Source organism: Daucus carota, chromosome 9, assembly GCF_001625215.2.
Source record: "Daucus carota subsp. sativus chromosome 9, DH1 v3.0, whole genome shotgun sequence".
Lineage (NCBI taxonomy): Eukaryota > Viridiplantae > Streptophyta > Magnoliopsida > Apiales > Apiaceae > Daucus > Daucus carota.
In genome coordinates, this window is record NC_030389.2 from 24,579,582 (window position 1) to 24,596,223 (window position 16,642).

Below are 16,642 nucleotides of genomic sequence, written 5' to 3' on the forward strand. Positions count from 1 at the left end.
GTGTGTGTGTGTGTGTGTGTGTATATATATATATATATATCAATTGTATCTGCAAGAAGTTGTGATTATAAGTATAGAGTATATCATCATCAATTATCATGGCCTATAGTATAATAATCTTGTCTGTTTTCAATTATCTGTGGAGTAATTTCTCTTCAAGCCATTAGATTTACTTGTCTAACTTTGGGGAGCTCTTGTGTTTTCTTTTTACAGAATATAATCAGATCAGATTATATTTTTGTTTGAAAATAAATCGAACATGAATACAAGTTCATGTATGAATTTTGCAAACTTGGCTTTCGGGGACCTGAACAGGACTAATCCTTGTATCAAATATGTGGATTCAGATGGTACCTCATCTACAACTGTCACAATTATCATCTTGTCAAACATGTTGCCCCTTCATGCACAGAAGGATGGGAAAACAGAGTGCTTTAGCTTTATATACGATGAATCACCTCTATGGCAACTAAAAGATGGATTTTCACCCGATACAATGGTTTTTTATGTTGGTTCACTAAATGCCGATATAGATGTTAATGTACAGGAGGAGGTTGTTGAGAGACTGATGGATGATTTCAATTGCGTTCACACTTTTCTTGCGAATGAACTCTTCTCTGAATTCTATCATGATTTCTGCAAGCACCATCTATGGCCTATATTCCATTACATGCTCCCAATGTGCGGAAAGCATGGTGACCAATTTGATCAGGGACTGTGGCTGGCTTATATCTCTGCAAATAAAATATTAGCAAACAAAGTATTAGAAGTGGCAAATCCCGAGATTAATTATATTTTGATTCATGACTATCACCTCATGGCGGTCCTCGTGTTCTTGAGAAATAAGCGCTACAGGGCCAAACTCGGATTCTTTCTCCAAAGTCCATTCCTTGCATCTGCAGAGATCTATCGAACACTTCCTGTAAGTGCAGACATTCTGAGGATTTTGTTGAACTGCGATCTCATCGGGTTTCATACTTTCGATTTTGCTCGCCACCTCCTCTCATGTTGTAGTAGAATGCTGGGACTGGACTATGAGTCCAAACGAGGACAAATTGGGCTGGATTATAGTGGTCGCACGGTGTTTATCAAGATTCTGCCTTTAGGAATTCATTTGGGAAAAGTTGAAAATGTTCTGAATATTCCTTCTACATCAATGAAAGTCAAGGAAATTGAAGGGAAGTTCAAGGGGAAGCATGTAATTGTTGGCGTAGACGACATGAACTTATTCGAGGCAATTAGTCTGAAGTTCTTAGCATTTGAACAACTATTGAGGAAGTATGAAAACTTGCGGGATATTGTGGTTCTTGTTCAAATTATCAATCCTGAAAGAAGCTCAGGAGAAGACATCGAGGAAGTGAGAAGGGAGACGTATGGAACTGCTAACAGGATTAATCAGATTAACAAGTGTGCTAATTATTTATAAATATGTTGGATGTTCTCCATCTCCGAGTGGAGCAATCAAAATAAATTCATGGGATATTAGTTCTTTAGTTGAGGCTATGCGTTCTGCGGTCTCCATGGATGATTCTTTAAGGCAATTAAGACATGAGCAGAACTATAGTTACGTTAAGTCTCATGATGTGGCATATTGTGCTCGCAGTTTCCTGCATAGCATCACGAGAGCATGTCTTGATCACTATAATTATCAATGCTGGGGTTTGGGCTTCAGTTTCACATTCAAAGTTGCTGCCCTCTCCCTAGGTTTTCAAAAATTATTTTCTAAAAGCATAGTTCCTGCATATAACAGGACAAATAGGAGGGCAATATTTCTAGACTTTGATGGCACCCTTGTTCCTCATTCCTCGACCAAGAAAAATCTCAGTAGTGAACTTGTCACTGCTCTTAATTAAGACTGTGTGTGATGATCCTAAGAACATTGTGTTTATCGTTAGTGGAATAGGTATAAGTTCCTTAACCGAGTGGCTGGCTCCATGTGAAGGTCTAGGACTAGCTACTGAACACGGGTACTTCATAAGGTATTTTTCTTCAAAAACTTCTTAGAGACCTTTTCTAGTGGCACTTCTAATTAAATTGCCTTTGGTTTGCAGGTGGAAGAAAACTTCTGAATGGCAATCCAGTTTGGTTGTGGATCTCGAGTGGAAGGTGGCAGTGGAGCGTATAATGAATCTGTATGCAGAAGCCACGGATGGTTCCACCATCGAAGTCAAAGAAAGTGTTTTGGTTTGGCACCATCAAGATGCAGATCATGATTTTGGATCCTTGTAGGCAAAGGATTTACCGGATCATTTGAAACACGTCATTGCTAATGAACCTGCAGTAGTTGCAAAAGGAAAAAATATTGTTGAGGTTAAACAACAGGTATATGTCTCTCGTCTCCCTCTTTCGGTCTTCCCTGTGCATTGTACAGTAATTTACTTAACTAGCAACCTAATATATTTAGGATGCAAGCAAAGGCTTGGTCACAGAAAAGGTAATCGCGACAATGGTTGGCAATGGCGAGATCCCTGATTTCATCCTCTGCATTGGAGATGACAGGTTAGATGAAGACATGTACGACGGTACTTTGAAAATTGTTTCATCTGTGGTGGTCCCTGCTGTTCCGGAAATCTTTTTCTGCACTGTGGAGCAAAAGCCTAGCAAGGCCAAGTACTTTGTTGACGATACTTTTGAAGTTCAGAAGCTACTCCAGTGGCTTGCTAATGTTTCGAGTACGCAGCCAAGCTCCGCTGAAAATCCGCCAAGTATTCCTTGACAACTGACAAGCATAGTGTTCGTGGACATTGGTATAGGAGCATATATAAATGTAATATAGCAAGTTCTTTTTTGTAAAGTCAGCATCAGATCTACTACTATGTATTAATGCTTGTAAATTTGTATTTGGCCAAAAGCAGAACATGTAAATGTATAGCCCACTTTAAATGGATATTTTAAAAAAACAGTCCCAGCATAATAAAGATATTGTATATTAAATCCTCAGTACAAATATGGGTTTAGAGACCACCTCAAAATTCATTTAGAGACCATCTTATAAGGTGGTTTCTAGGTCAGTGGTCTCTTATGATAAGAGACCTCTTAGTTGAAGGGGTTTCTTAAATTAGAATAAGATATCATCTATGAAAGATTAATGATCACTTAGGTAGAAGGAGAATTAATCACCTATCTAAAATAAATGGTCTTTTTGATTTCAATAAATAATCATATATTTTAAAAAGGTGATCTATTAGACTCCATTTATAAAAGCATATATATCGCATAGATGGTCTCTTTGATTCAATCTAACAAACCACTTGGGTCTAAAAAGTGATATCGTTTATAATTTTTAAAAGAAACCATTTATCACTAAAATGTGATCCCTTATCCTGTATTTATTATTATACATTATATTATTATTTTTGTTCACATCTCAAACACAAGCATTCTCATAAGATTTTGACAAACTAATTTCATTCAATGATACAAATCAATTACAAAATAATATTTTTATTTTGAAAGTGTACAAAATTTGAACCTACATGCTTCATAATAAATTACTAGCTAGCTAATAAAAGCATACTAAGAAAACGTTTCAAACAATTGAAATGAATAGACTTGACTTGCTCTCCTCATCCGCTAAGTTATACTCCTCCACAAATTTGATCCACATGTCCCTTAACTAATCAATCTTTATTTGAGAATAGGTCATTGGAGCTCCACCAAAATACTGCACATATATTAAAAAAATGCATTAAAAATCCACATGAACTATAATGTACAAAATAGATAAGGGAAAACAAGTTATCAAAGTTGAACAAACTGGCCAACACTTAAAAGGAGGAAACAATTCAACTGAATTAGTATTATTTTAAAGACTTTTTTAGATATATATTCTTACTATATAATCTTGTAAAATTTTGCAATAAATCAAGAAAGTAAAAACTACTTTGTTCTTAACTAGCCAGACTTATATAGAAGATACAACTTTAAAATTACCTATACTTATTCGGTGGTTTACTTGGAATTTGATTACACAAACAAATAATACAAATGTTCGGGTAACTAGATCACATGACAAATAACCACCATGTGAGTTTCACATCACGAATCCCAATGGAGAAATTTAAAGTGAATCAAAGAATGTATATATCAACACAGCACATAAGGAAAGCAAGATGTCAAAAACAAGGCCATCAGCCCATCAGCCATCACCTGTTTAAACAATGATAAAAAGTTTTCAAATCTAATAAAATTTTGTAATCCCAATTCTACATTAATAAAATCTACTAAAACTCTACAATCTTAATCCAGCAGAAATAAAATTCAACCAGTCAAAATTACAAACAACCTAATATAAAATTCTTACCTGAGTGTGTGACCTAGATGTAGGTGCCCCATAACCAACACCAGAACCATACATGCCTGACTCTTTGACACTGTATACCCATGACCTTGCTTCCGATAATAATTTCCATTTCACTGATTACTGGAATCCATTCTTAACTGCACAACAAGGAAAAATGTAAACAAGAATACACCAAACACAGTAATATAACCAAACACAGTTATATAAGCAGAAGAGTTCTTGTTCATTCTATCTCTTATAACTAGATCCCAAAATCTATTAAGACTATAAAGAATACTTTGAATTTGAGATAAAAGTATCAGTTAGAGCATCTCCAACGCACGTCCTCTGTTAGCTTTAAAATCTATGTGTCAGCCCATAAACCTAATATGTAAAAAAAACATCACTCCAACGCAGAGACCTGTTAGCAATATTTTTAGATGCCGAGAATTAAGCACGCTACCAGAACAACCCCGAATTTTATTCAACCACAAAGACCGCTGCTACTCTTTTTCATAGAAAACAAAAGCATTAAAGATATAATAAAAATGCTTTTTGAACTTAATATAATAAAATTGACTCAAGGTATAAAATAAATTTACTTGAATTGTAAATATATAAAATATAATTTATTTTTTTATATAGATTTGATTGTTCGATAGAAAATAAGAATATATGTAATATATAACATATAAATATTGTTTCCCAACTATATATTTGAAAATTTATATTCAATATAATATTAATTTACTATACTACTATTATTTTGAAAAAAAAAAATATAAGATATAAAATATTTTCTTTAAACTTGATTTAATAAAATTCTTAACTTCAAATATAAAATAAATTTATTTGAACAGTAACTATATAAATTATGATTTATTCTTTTATGTATATTTAATTTTTTGATAGAACATATTTTCACATGTAAAATATAATTAAAAAATCTATTTTCCCAACTATATATATGAAAAGATATGTTTATTAAATAAAATATTAATTTACTATATTATACTGACTGATTAACACTTTCTTCATAATTCTATTGAAAGAGTATGAATTCTACTATTATTTTGAAAACATATAACATATAATGAAAATATTTTATTTAAACTCGATATACTAAAATATCAACTTCAAATATAAAATAAGTTTATTTGAATATTAAATTTGTAAAATATAAATTATTTTTTATGCAGATTTAAAAATATTATTCCCAAAAAATATATTTTAAATATATGTTTATTCAATAAAATAAATTAATTATACTGCAAAGATTAATAAACATGACCCACAATTGTATTAAAATACAAGACTTCTACAACTCTTTTGAAATAAGAAGAAATTGAACACATAAGATATAATAAAATTGCTTTATATAAAATTGATATAATAAAATTGTTAACTCGAGATATAAAATAAATTTATATGAATAGTAAATATATAAAAAATAATTTTTTTATACAATTTAATTGTTCAATAGAAAATAATATTAAATGTAAAATATGATATGTATATATATATATATATATATATATATATATATATATTATTTTCAACTATATATTTGCAATACATGTTTATTCAATATAATTTTAATTTACTATACTACAATAATGGACTCACATTTTTATTACTAAGTTTTTAGTTGATCATTTAAGATTTATATGAATATAATAAAATACTCATGATAAATCTATTAATTTATAAATAACGAACGAAAAATTTATAAGAGACAGATTAATTTCTTACTTATCATACAAAGCTACTAAAATAATTATTATTTTAATTTAGATGCATTATATATATATATATATATATATATATATATATTATTCTTTTCATATTTAATAATATATAGTTTAATATTTAATATTTAATATTTTAGTTTCAATTAATAAATTAATGAACTAATAGTATAAAATTTCTGTTTAAATTATTTTTATAGGTTTATGCCCACATTACTATTGAAATTCTATTTAAATTATTTTTATAAGTTTATGCCCACATTCCGTCAACAAAATACTAATACCTGGAAAACAATCTGAACGAAAGATGTTATGAATATGTGGTTTTTTTCTGAGAAATCTTGTTTTAGAGAAGTATGGTTAGTTTGAATAACTAATCAATTATATGAATAAGTGGTTTCTTTTCTTTAATCATAAGAGACCTCTTGTGAAGAAAAAGAGGTACGGTTATGAAAAAAATGACCCATTTAAAAAAAGAGGTTTCTTTCTTTTAGAGACCTCTTCTCAAGAACAAGAGGTACCTTATGAAAACGAATAATTTATTTAGAAAAAGAGGTTTCTTTTACTTCCATTATAAAAGACCTCTTCTGAAGGAAAAGAGGTACCTTATGAAAAAGAATCATTTATTTAAAAAAAGAGGTTTCTTTCTCCTCTCTTATAAGAGACCACTCTTTAAAAAAAGAGATTTCTTTCATTAAGAAACCATTTACTTAAATAGAAGCTTTCTTATTAGTGGTTTCTTTTCCTATATTTGTACTAGTAGCTCATTGAATTAATAATCTTGTTAAATTAATAAAATTTATCATTTTTGAGACTATTAACTCTCAGATAATTTACTATATTGTATAGGTAAACTTACACAAGTTTCATGTTATATTCACTATACGAATTGAGGATGTTATATATCTTTTTCCCATTTAAGAATGGGACTGCATAAGAAATGCTTGTTCAGGAAGTAAAAAAAGTTTGGATTTCTAATGCCAACATTAGAACCTTGAGCAATGTCGTACAAGCAAATCTTATTCAGGTTTACAAATGCTGGAGAAAGGTCTCTAAATACAAACAATACTTCAGAGATCAGATATTCGAAGTAAGACTGACAATATAATATGGTATACTGCATTAGAGAAGCTTGTCGCCTTTACTCTCAAAGCTCATGACAGTACTGGAACTGTTCCTGACTAGTGAGGCAGGGTCACTGATTCTGTCTGCTTAAAGAAATGAATTAAATTACATTGTATCTTTTTTTTTCGACCTAGCCAATATTGTTATATGAACTATCACCTAGTTGTTCAGTCCTATAAGTCTAATCTAACAACATAGTTAAACCGGGCAATATAGGCCCAAAACCATATATCCAGTCCAAACCAAACCATTTTTTAAAATATGGTCCAACAAAAAAATCACACATTTTATTTGGATATGGTTGGTTTTGAAATCATGTTTTTTATCCAAAATGTGGACCCAATATATGATAACCATATTTAAAAAAAAACACTTTCATACCCCGTATAATTCAATTCATTGCTTACCACTACACTCGTACAATTAAATTCGATCTCTCCTACTTCTCTACTGGATCCCTGCCTCCACCGACCATATCATCACCGCCGAGAAACGTCTTCTCTCTCTTATCAAGTACTCCCTCCCTCCCTCCCTCCCTCTCTCTGATTTTCGTGTCTTATCTCTTTCATTATTCATGTTTTTATTGTCTCCTTGTTTTACTTGCGGATCAGTTCTGTATAGATACGCTTACGCGATTTGAATTGATTTTCATAGTGTGCCTAATCTACTTAATGTTATCCTCTAAATGGATTATATTATGTTTAGGACAGATTTAAGCTGTTAGGTCCTATTAACTCACTATATAATATGATATAGTGATCACAATCTGTAACACAGTATGACAATATGAGAGATTGAAAGTAGTAAACTGTTATATTCACAAAGCTTTGATGGTTACAAAAACTCTCTCAGTGATTTATATTGTATCACTAAGAGCTGCTAGGGTTCTTAACAATGTACTCGATAACTTAACTCATATAGAGTAACCCTAATCTGTGTTTATATAGACACAGTTACAAAATCAATCTCTGATTTGATATCCTATAAATCAGCTATAAATTCTATCAATCAAAGATTGCTCCAGTTTTCTGTTTAGTTTCCATAGCCAGTAAATCACTCCTCCGCTTCTATCCTTCCTTGAAGTATATCCGCTTCTGAGCTCTTTCCACGTGTAAACTCTGACGAGTCTTGACTATGTAAACTCTGGTCAGACTTTATCAAACTCTGTCAGACTTTATCAAACTCTGTCAGACTTTACTAAACTCTGATCAGCTTCCAGATTAAACTCTGACGATTCCTGTTCTAAAACAAACTTTAAGAACATTAGTAATCATCAATTATATCTAACAATCTCCCCCAACTTGTGCATAAATACATTATGTGCAAGTTAACAGATAATTGATGATGTCAAAACATTTAAGTCAAATGCATCAGAGTTTAACTATATAACAGAAAACTTTTAAAACTTACAGAAACTTTACTCCCTAACTTCATAGACACCATGAGCAGTCTTTAAGTATCCTCTGAGGAGTTGTTTTTCTGCTTCTTCAAGAGCTGCTACCATCTGTCTCTTTACATCTCTTAGTTCTGGATTTGAAACTCCAGTTTGATAAATTGCAGCTCTGAGATCATAGATTTTGTTCTTCTTCATGTCCTTATTCAGCATAATGTAGCCTTTGTCAGATTCTTCATTGAAACTCAGAGCACTGACTCCAGCTACTGTCTCTATTTTGGCTGAATTTTCCTTCATCTCAACTAGCTGTCCTTGACTGTTGAAGTATTTTGGAATGAAAGGTCCAGCATTTTTGTTTCCTGTAATACCCATTTTTCTTCTGATTTGATCTTTAAGCAGGTTGGAGATGTGTTGACATGACTTGTTTTTCACTTGAAATATGTGTGATACATATCTCAATTCCTCCCAGTGTTTAGCATAGAGATCTGCTTCAAGTACTCTAAACACTGTTCCATCAGACATGAAGTAGATAAGAATATTATCTCCTCTGTCATTCTTCACCAACTGGACTGAATCTAATTTGTCCATTCTTTCTTGTAAAGCTCCAGTCTTGGGAGCACATAGAGATGAGGGGTCATCTGGTCTTGATCCTATACTCTGATCAAATTTTTCATATTTGGATCCCAGCCCTCCTTTATCTCTTCCTGCTTTACGATGAGAGATTGGTTGAATTGGTCCCTTTTCAAAGCTTATCTCAGTCATCAGACTAGGCTTTGCAAATCCAGCTAATGGAGTAGTTGTTGGTTTGAACACAGCTTGAGCTTTGTCAGAGGTTGTGTCTTTCTTTGCATCCTTATTAACTTGAGCTATGTCAGAGGTTAATCTTTCTTTTTGTGATTCTGCAACATGAGCTTTGTCAGAGATTGCAGCTTCTGTTTTCTTTTCCTTTACAACTTGATCTTTGTCAGAGGTTGTAGATTTCTTCAGAGTGAATCCTCTCTCAAGATGTTCATCCACTTTGCTTTTGCCTTTAGATGTATACTCATCCTCAGAGTATATCTTTTTGACAGACAAACTCTGATCAGCAACAGTGGCTTCCTTAATCAGTATCCCCTTTTCCTTTGGTTTGGCAGTTGATTTTGCAGGCTTCTGGATTTTTCCTGACTGTATTGCTTCAGCATGTTCCTTCTTTAGTTCTTCTTCTTCTGCAGCAATCAACTCCAAATCTAAATTGGCTTCTGGATTTTCTTGTTCAAAAATCAATCTAGCAAGCTCTTCATCAGTCATGGGTTTGTCTGATCCAGTCACTGGTCTTTGCTTAGATCCAGATGTGAAATTATGTGTTGGAGCAGACTTTGTGCTTTGCTTAGACTGTTTCTGACTGTCAGAGTTTGAAACTCTTCCACCAGTCCCTGATTGAAATCTTTTGTGCTTTGTGAAATCATCAACATCATCATCATCATCATCCTTCTTCTTTCTCTTCAGAGTTTGAGTAGTAGACTTGCATTTGACTTTAGCTACTCTCTCCCCCTTTTTGACATCATCCTCATCAGGAATCAGTATTGATGTGATCAGAGAAAGTGAAGATTGGATGGCTTCAAGTTGCTTGGACATCCTTTCTTGAGTTGATTCAATCATTGTCATCCTCTTGTCCAGAGATTCATTTGCAGATACCAGCTTCTGAACATTATCTTTCAGAGGTAGAAGAGTCCTTTTCTTCTCCATGTCATTTGTCTCCTTGATATTAGCTACTTCTGTTCTGAGGCCATCTATTGATTTAGATGTCTGGGCATGAGCAGGATGAAATGTCTTCAGATAAAGAATTGTGCCTTTGAGGCTCGACATAACATCAGAGTTTGTGATTTTATTCTCTGCCATAGATAAAAATTCTTCAGCTTTAGTTGGCTCCAGAGAATGCTGGTGGCTCAGCCAGAGTTTATCCCATACTTCATTGGGCGGATCAACTTGAAGATCCCTGGGAAGTGGTTCAGAATCTGTGTTCAGAGTTTGTAGCCTGGCATTATACTGGCTGGTGGATTCCCACTTCTGTTGTAGATGTGACTGAGGAACTTCATTATCATTGTCATTATTGTCATCATCTGAACTTTCATCATCTTCATCATTATCAGATGGAGGATCAGCAGCTTTCTCAACAGTATCTTGAGCAGATTGTTCTTGAGATTTAGACTGTGATTTGCAAGGTTCTTCACCAGCCTTAGCAAGAGACTGCAGAGCTTCCATAGCTAATTTGTCAGATTCATCAACTACATCAGACTTGTAGTTTTCTGGAGCTGTATCATGAACAATGGCCCCCTCAGGAATTTTCATTGGTGATTGAGGAATTGGAGTTGGGGTTCCATGATCAGATATAGGAGATTTGGGATCAGAAACTGCTGTTTCAGCTTCAGCTGTAGCTTGCTCCTTGCAGACAATTTCTTCATCTACTTCAGATGAAGTAGAAGATGCTGTAGGAGATGTCAGAGGAACAGCTTGGATAGGAAGCACCATCAGAGCTTGAGAATGTTCAGCAACTGGAGTTGATGGTGTTTGCTCTTCCTCAACTGTGAAGTCTGTTATTTCAGTGATTGGGACTTTTGCCCTCTCAGGCTTTTGAGCCCTTCTCTTGAATCTGGCTGGCTTTTGTTGTTGAGGACTAGTTTGAACAGGTTCAGAGGTTGTTGCAGGAGTAGGTTCCAAATCATCATATTCATATGCTGCAACAAGCCTCCTTCTTTTCTGCTTTGGAGGAGAAGCAGCTTCAGAGTTTACTGGAATCTCAGAGTTTGCTTGGGGCTCAGAGTTTACTTGAGCCTCAGAGTTTAAATGAGCCTCAGAGTTTACTGGCTCATCAGTGTTTGTCTGCTCATCAGAGTTTGATTTCAGAACATGTGTAGCAACAGAGGTTCTTGTTCTTTTGGTAGTGGAGGGGGCTGCATCAGACTTTGCAGCCCTCTTGGACTTGGATGCAGGTGTCCTAGCTGCTTGAGAAGAGACTGGAGATTGTTGATTTGCTGGAAGCATGTTCAGTCTATCTCTAATTTGAGCTGGAACTTGTAATGGCCTGAGAACTGGCCTCTTTTCATCTTTAGAGATGAGATTTTTGAAAGCCCTTTTATGCAGCTTAAAAGATCTGATCTCATCATCAAATGCTACCTCTCCAACAGATGCATTGAACAATAATTGGCAAAAGCGTGAAAAATAGACAACTTGACGATTTTCATGCATTCTCTCACCAATATTTCTAATAACTAATCTACCATAATCGAAATTAGTAGAATAGATCAGAGAATACCCAATTTGTAGCATATCCATGGGTATTGCATCCCAGTTGGTAGATTTCTTCTGGAAGGCTCTGGTTATGCAGTCGAAGAAGAAGCTCCATTCCTTCCTGAGTCCAGGACGCTTCAATTGACCCAATTTTTCCAGAGAATCATAGTAGCCCAAGTCAGTCATCATGGCTCTTAGATTTGCATCGCCATTTGTGATGTAATTGGAATGTTCAGGTAGGTTAAGAGCTTGACGGACTGTGGCTGGAGTGACAGCATACTCCTCCCCTTCATAAGAGAATATAATGGATGGGGATCCATTTGTACCACCATTATCATAGCGACCCGTTCTCCAAAAGTTGATAATTTGGCTTCCAGAGAGTCTGGCAGGAGCTGTAAGGGCTGTGGCTAGAGCACTCTGTGCCAAGAAGCGCTGGAAGGGATGATAATCTCTTGGAGCTTCAGTAGTGTCAAGAATGGCTGCATAGTTGTTGGGGACAAAGTCCACACCTGCATGGGTAAATGTAGTGGTTGCCATTATAACAGAGATTGTGAGTAGAGAAAGGTGTTTGAGAAAAGTTGTAGGAGAAAAGATTTGAATTTCAGAGAGGAGAGAGTAAGAGTTTGTGAAGAGAGTGTGTGTAATGAGCAATATAATCTGATGTGATAAACTCTTCAATTTTTGTGTAGCTGTACACGCATGACTCTCTGTTCTCTTGGACACCTGTCGGATTTTCACTGGTAGATGAGAGTTAGTGGGATGGAGAAAAGAGAGTAATAATCATTAGCGTAGTAAAACATGTGCAGTAATAAATGCTGATTACACGTTCTCCTATTAAAATGTTTTTGATGTAAACCCACTAACAATACACCCGTTTGGAATACTCCCTTCATATTCTCTGAATATTTGAACTCCTGAAAGTATAAGAGTTTAGAAAATCAAGATCAAATCTCTCGAATTTTAAACTCTGAGATTTAAATCAAAGAAAATTAATTCTTAATACCTCAGAATAAAGACATAATGTATAGAAAATTCATCAAAAAATCAGAGTTTGTCATAAAATCCATAGCTCAATAATGTGCTTGTGAAATAATGTGCGTGATTTAACATATTAAATCAGAGACTAGAGAATTTCACAATTTCGTAATTATAAGGTAGACAAGAATAATTTATTTAAACTCTCAAGACATAGACAATAGGCATACTCTGATGGAGAAATATAAAATAAACTAACCCCTTTTTTTTTTTTTTTTTAAAGGACGCTTTTCAGTGTAAATGAATCACGACCGTTAAATATTATTTTGCAACAGTATTTCTCCAGTAATCAGAGATTATGACTGGTCACCATAGATAATAAAATCTTGGCAATTACTTAATACCAGTAAGTGTTTGGGTCTTCCCAGTCACTGTCATATAGACATCTAAGATCTCAAAGGAGTACTATGCTTATTTGCAGGGGTATGTATATAGCATCAGAGTTTATAATCACTGTCTAATTTACTGAGAGAAAATGCAAATTAGTCAGTCTCACTTATAATTAAGATATGTGAAGTAATAGAGTCTCAATGATATCAACATGCATATAGTGTTAAGTAGTAGCACAAAATTGAGATCAAGATTAAAGAACTGAACTGAGATTCATGATTACTAATTCATATCATGCTTCATAGTATCTTCACAGGTTTGTTTTCTCAGAGAAATAAAAATGAAATCATTAATCAAGATTCAGAGTTTGAAAACATCAGAGAATATCGTCATAGAATGACGATCAGAGAATATCATCAGAGTATAGCACACAGAGTATATCATCAGAGAATGTCATCAGATTTTAACAATCAGAGTATATCATGGCAAATTTGTGAGCAATACATATGGTAATTTGACAATTGAAATTTGAAAGATCTGACCAGTATGTTTACTCAGTTCCTGATATCATTCCTAGCTCATTCACCAGTCTAGTGAAGGTTGCTTCACTTAGTGGTTTGGTGAATATGTCTGCTAGCTGCTGTTCTGTGGGAACAAAGTGAAGTTCAATGGTTCCTTCCTCCACATGCTCCCTTATAAAATGATATCTTATACTGATGTGCTTTGTCAGAGAATGTTGAACTGGGTTTCCTGTCATAGCAATAGCACTTTGGTTATCACAATAAATAGGAATTTTAGAAAAGGATAACCCATAGTCCAACAGTTGATTCTTCATCCAAAGAATTTGAGCACAGCAGCTGCCTGCAGCTATATACTCTGACTCTGCTGTTGATGTTGAAATGGACTTCTGCTTCTTGCTGTACCAAGAAACTAGTCTTCCACCCAGAAATTGACAACTCCCACTTGTGCTTTTCCTGTCAATTTTGCAACCTGCAAAATCTGCATCAGAGTATCCAATTAGACTAAAATCTGATTCTCTAGGATACCATAATCCCAATGATGTGGTTCCCTTGAGATATCTGAATATCCTCTTTACTGCAATCAGATGAGGCTCTCTTGGATCTGCCTGAAATCTTGCACATAGACATGTGGCATACATGATGTCTGGTCTGCTTGCAGTCAGATAAAGCAAAGATCCAATCATTCCTCTATAGTTTGTGATATCCACTGATGCACCAGTGTCTTTGTCTAGTTTGGTTGCTGTTGCCATAGGAGTGGTTGCAGCTGAACTGTCTTGCATACCAAATTTCTTCAAAAGATTTCTGGTATACTTGGCTTGATTTATAAAAATCCCATCTTCAGTCTGTTTAACTTGTAAACCCAGAAAATAACTGAGTTCCCCCATCATGCTCATTTGGTACCTAGACTGCATGAGCTTGGCAAATCTTTGACAGAGTTTAGCATTAGTGGAGCCAAAAATAATGTCATCAACATAGATTTGAACTAAAAGCAGATCATTACCATGATTCAAATAAAACAGGGTTTTATCTATGGTACCTCTAGTAAATCCACTTTCAAGAAGAAATTGAGCCAGAGTTTCATACCATGCCCTTGGAGCCTGCTTTAGTCCATAAAGTGCTTTGTCCAACCTGTAGACATAGTCTGGATGTTTTGGATCCACAAATCCTGGAGGTTGTTCAACATATATCTCTTCATCCAATTTTCCATTCAGAAAAGCACTCTTGACATCCATCTGAAATACCTTGAATTTCTTGTGAGCAGCATAGGCCAGAAAGATTCTGATTGCCTCCAATCTTGCAACTGGGGCAAATGTCTCATCATAGTCAATACCTTCCTGTTGTGAGTACCCTTTTGCCACAAGCCTTGCTTTATTCCTTGTAATGACACCCTCACTGTCAGTTTTGTTTCTGAACACCCATTTTGTACCAACTATGGATCTGTCTTTAGGTCTTGGTACTAGGGTCCATACTTTGTTTCTCTCAAACTCATTTAGCTCCTCTTACATTGCTTGAATCCAGTCAGCATCTTGAAGAGCTTCCTCCACCTTTTTAGGTTCTGTTTGTGACAGAAAGCAATGATGTAAACACTCATTTGCTGTAGCTGTCCTTGTTTGCACACCTGCTTCTGGATCTCCAATTATTAAATCAGGTGTGTGAGATTTTGTCCACTTCCTAGCATGTGGAAGTTGACTATTTTCATCATTGGATCCTCCCCCTTGATCCATGCTCTCCTGATTCTGTTGATTATTCTCTGTAGCTCCCCCTGCATTTGTGCTATCAGAGTTTGAATCAGTATTCTCTGATGAGTTTGAGTTAGCATTCTCTGATGAGTCTTGGGTAGAGTCTGAAATATTCTGATGCTCCCCCTCAGCAAGTGCTTCGTCATCATGAACTTGTAAATTTTCATCAGAGTTTGCTGTATTTTGTTCACAGTCAGAGTTTGACTGTTCATCAGAGTTTGTCGAATCAGAGAATATTTCTTCATTTTCAAAATGCAGTTTTTCATGATCATCCATATCTGTTAAGCCCATAATTTTCTTGTCATCAAATGACACATGTATGGATTCCATGATCACCTTGGTTCTTAGATTGTAGACTCTGAAGGCCTTTGTTATCAGAGGATAACCTACAAAAATGCCTTCATCAGCTTTTAAATCAAACTTGGTAAGCTGTTCTGGATGAGTCTTCAATACAAAGCATTTGCACCCAAATATATGAAAGTACTTCAGATTTGGCTTCTTTTTCCTCACCATTTCATATGGGGTCTTGCCATGCTTATTAATCAGTGTTGCATTTTGAGTGAAACAAGCTGTTTGAACAGCTTCTGCCCAGAAATAAGTAGGTAGTTTAGCCTCATCAAGCATAGTTCTGGCAGCTTCTATAAGAGTCCTGTTTTTCCTTTCAACTACACCATTTTGCTGTGGTGTACCAGGTGCAGAAAATTGTTGCACTACACCTCTTTCTTTGCAGAACTCTTCCATTGTTGAATTTCTGAACTCAGTTCCATTATCACTTCTAATGATCTTCACTTTGTCTTCAGATCCATGATCCAGTTGTTTCACATGATCCATCAGATGCAAGGCTGTTTCATCTTTAGAGTGAAGAAAATATACCCAAGTGTATCTGGTATACTCATCAACAATGACAAGAGCATATTTCTTCCTTGCAATGGATGGTACATTAACTGGTCCAAATAGATCAACATGTAGAAGATGATATGGTTTCTTTATTGAGAATTCAGTCTTACTCTTGAAGGATGTCTTTCTCTGCTTGGCCTTTTGACATGAATCACATAATCCATCAGATGTGAGTAGTGATTCAGGGAGTCCTCTCACAAGCTTTTTCTTTATAAGCTCATTTATGGAGTTGAAATTCAGGTGTGAGAGCTTCTTATGCCACTTCCAACTTTCTTCTGCAGAGATTCTTGTAGATAAGCAAATTG

General features: G+C 34.8%; 1 pseudogene; it reads left to right on the forward strand.

Annotated features, from left to right (window-relative positions):
* The first annotated feature begins 259 nt into the window (after positions 1-259).
* Positions 260-2,716, forward strand: LOC108192322 (probable alpha,alpha-trehalose-phosphate synthase [UDP-forming] 8; annotated as a pseudogene).
* Positions 2,717-16,642: the final 13,926 nt, after the last annotated feature.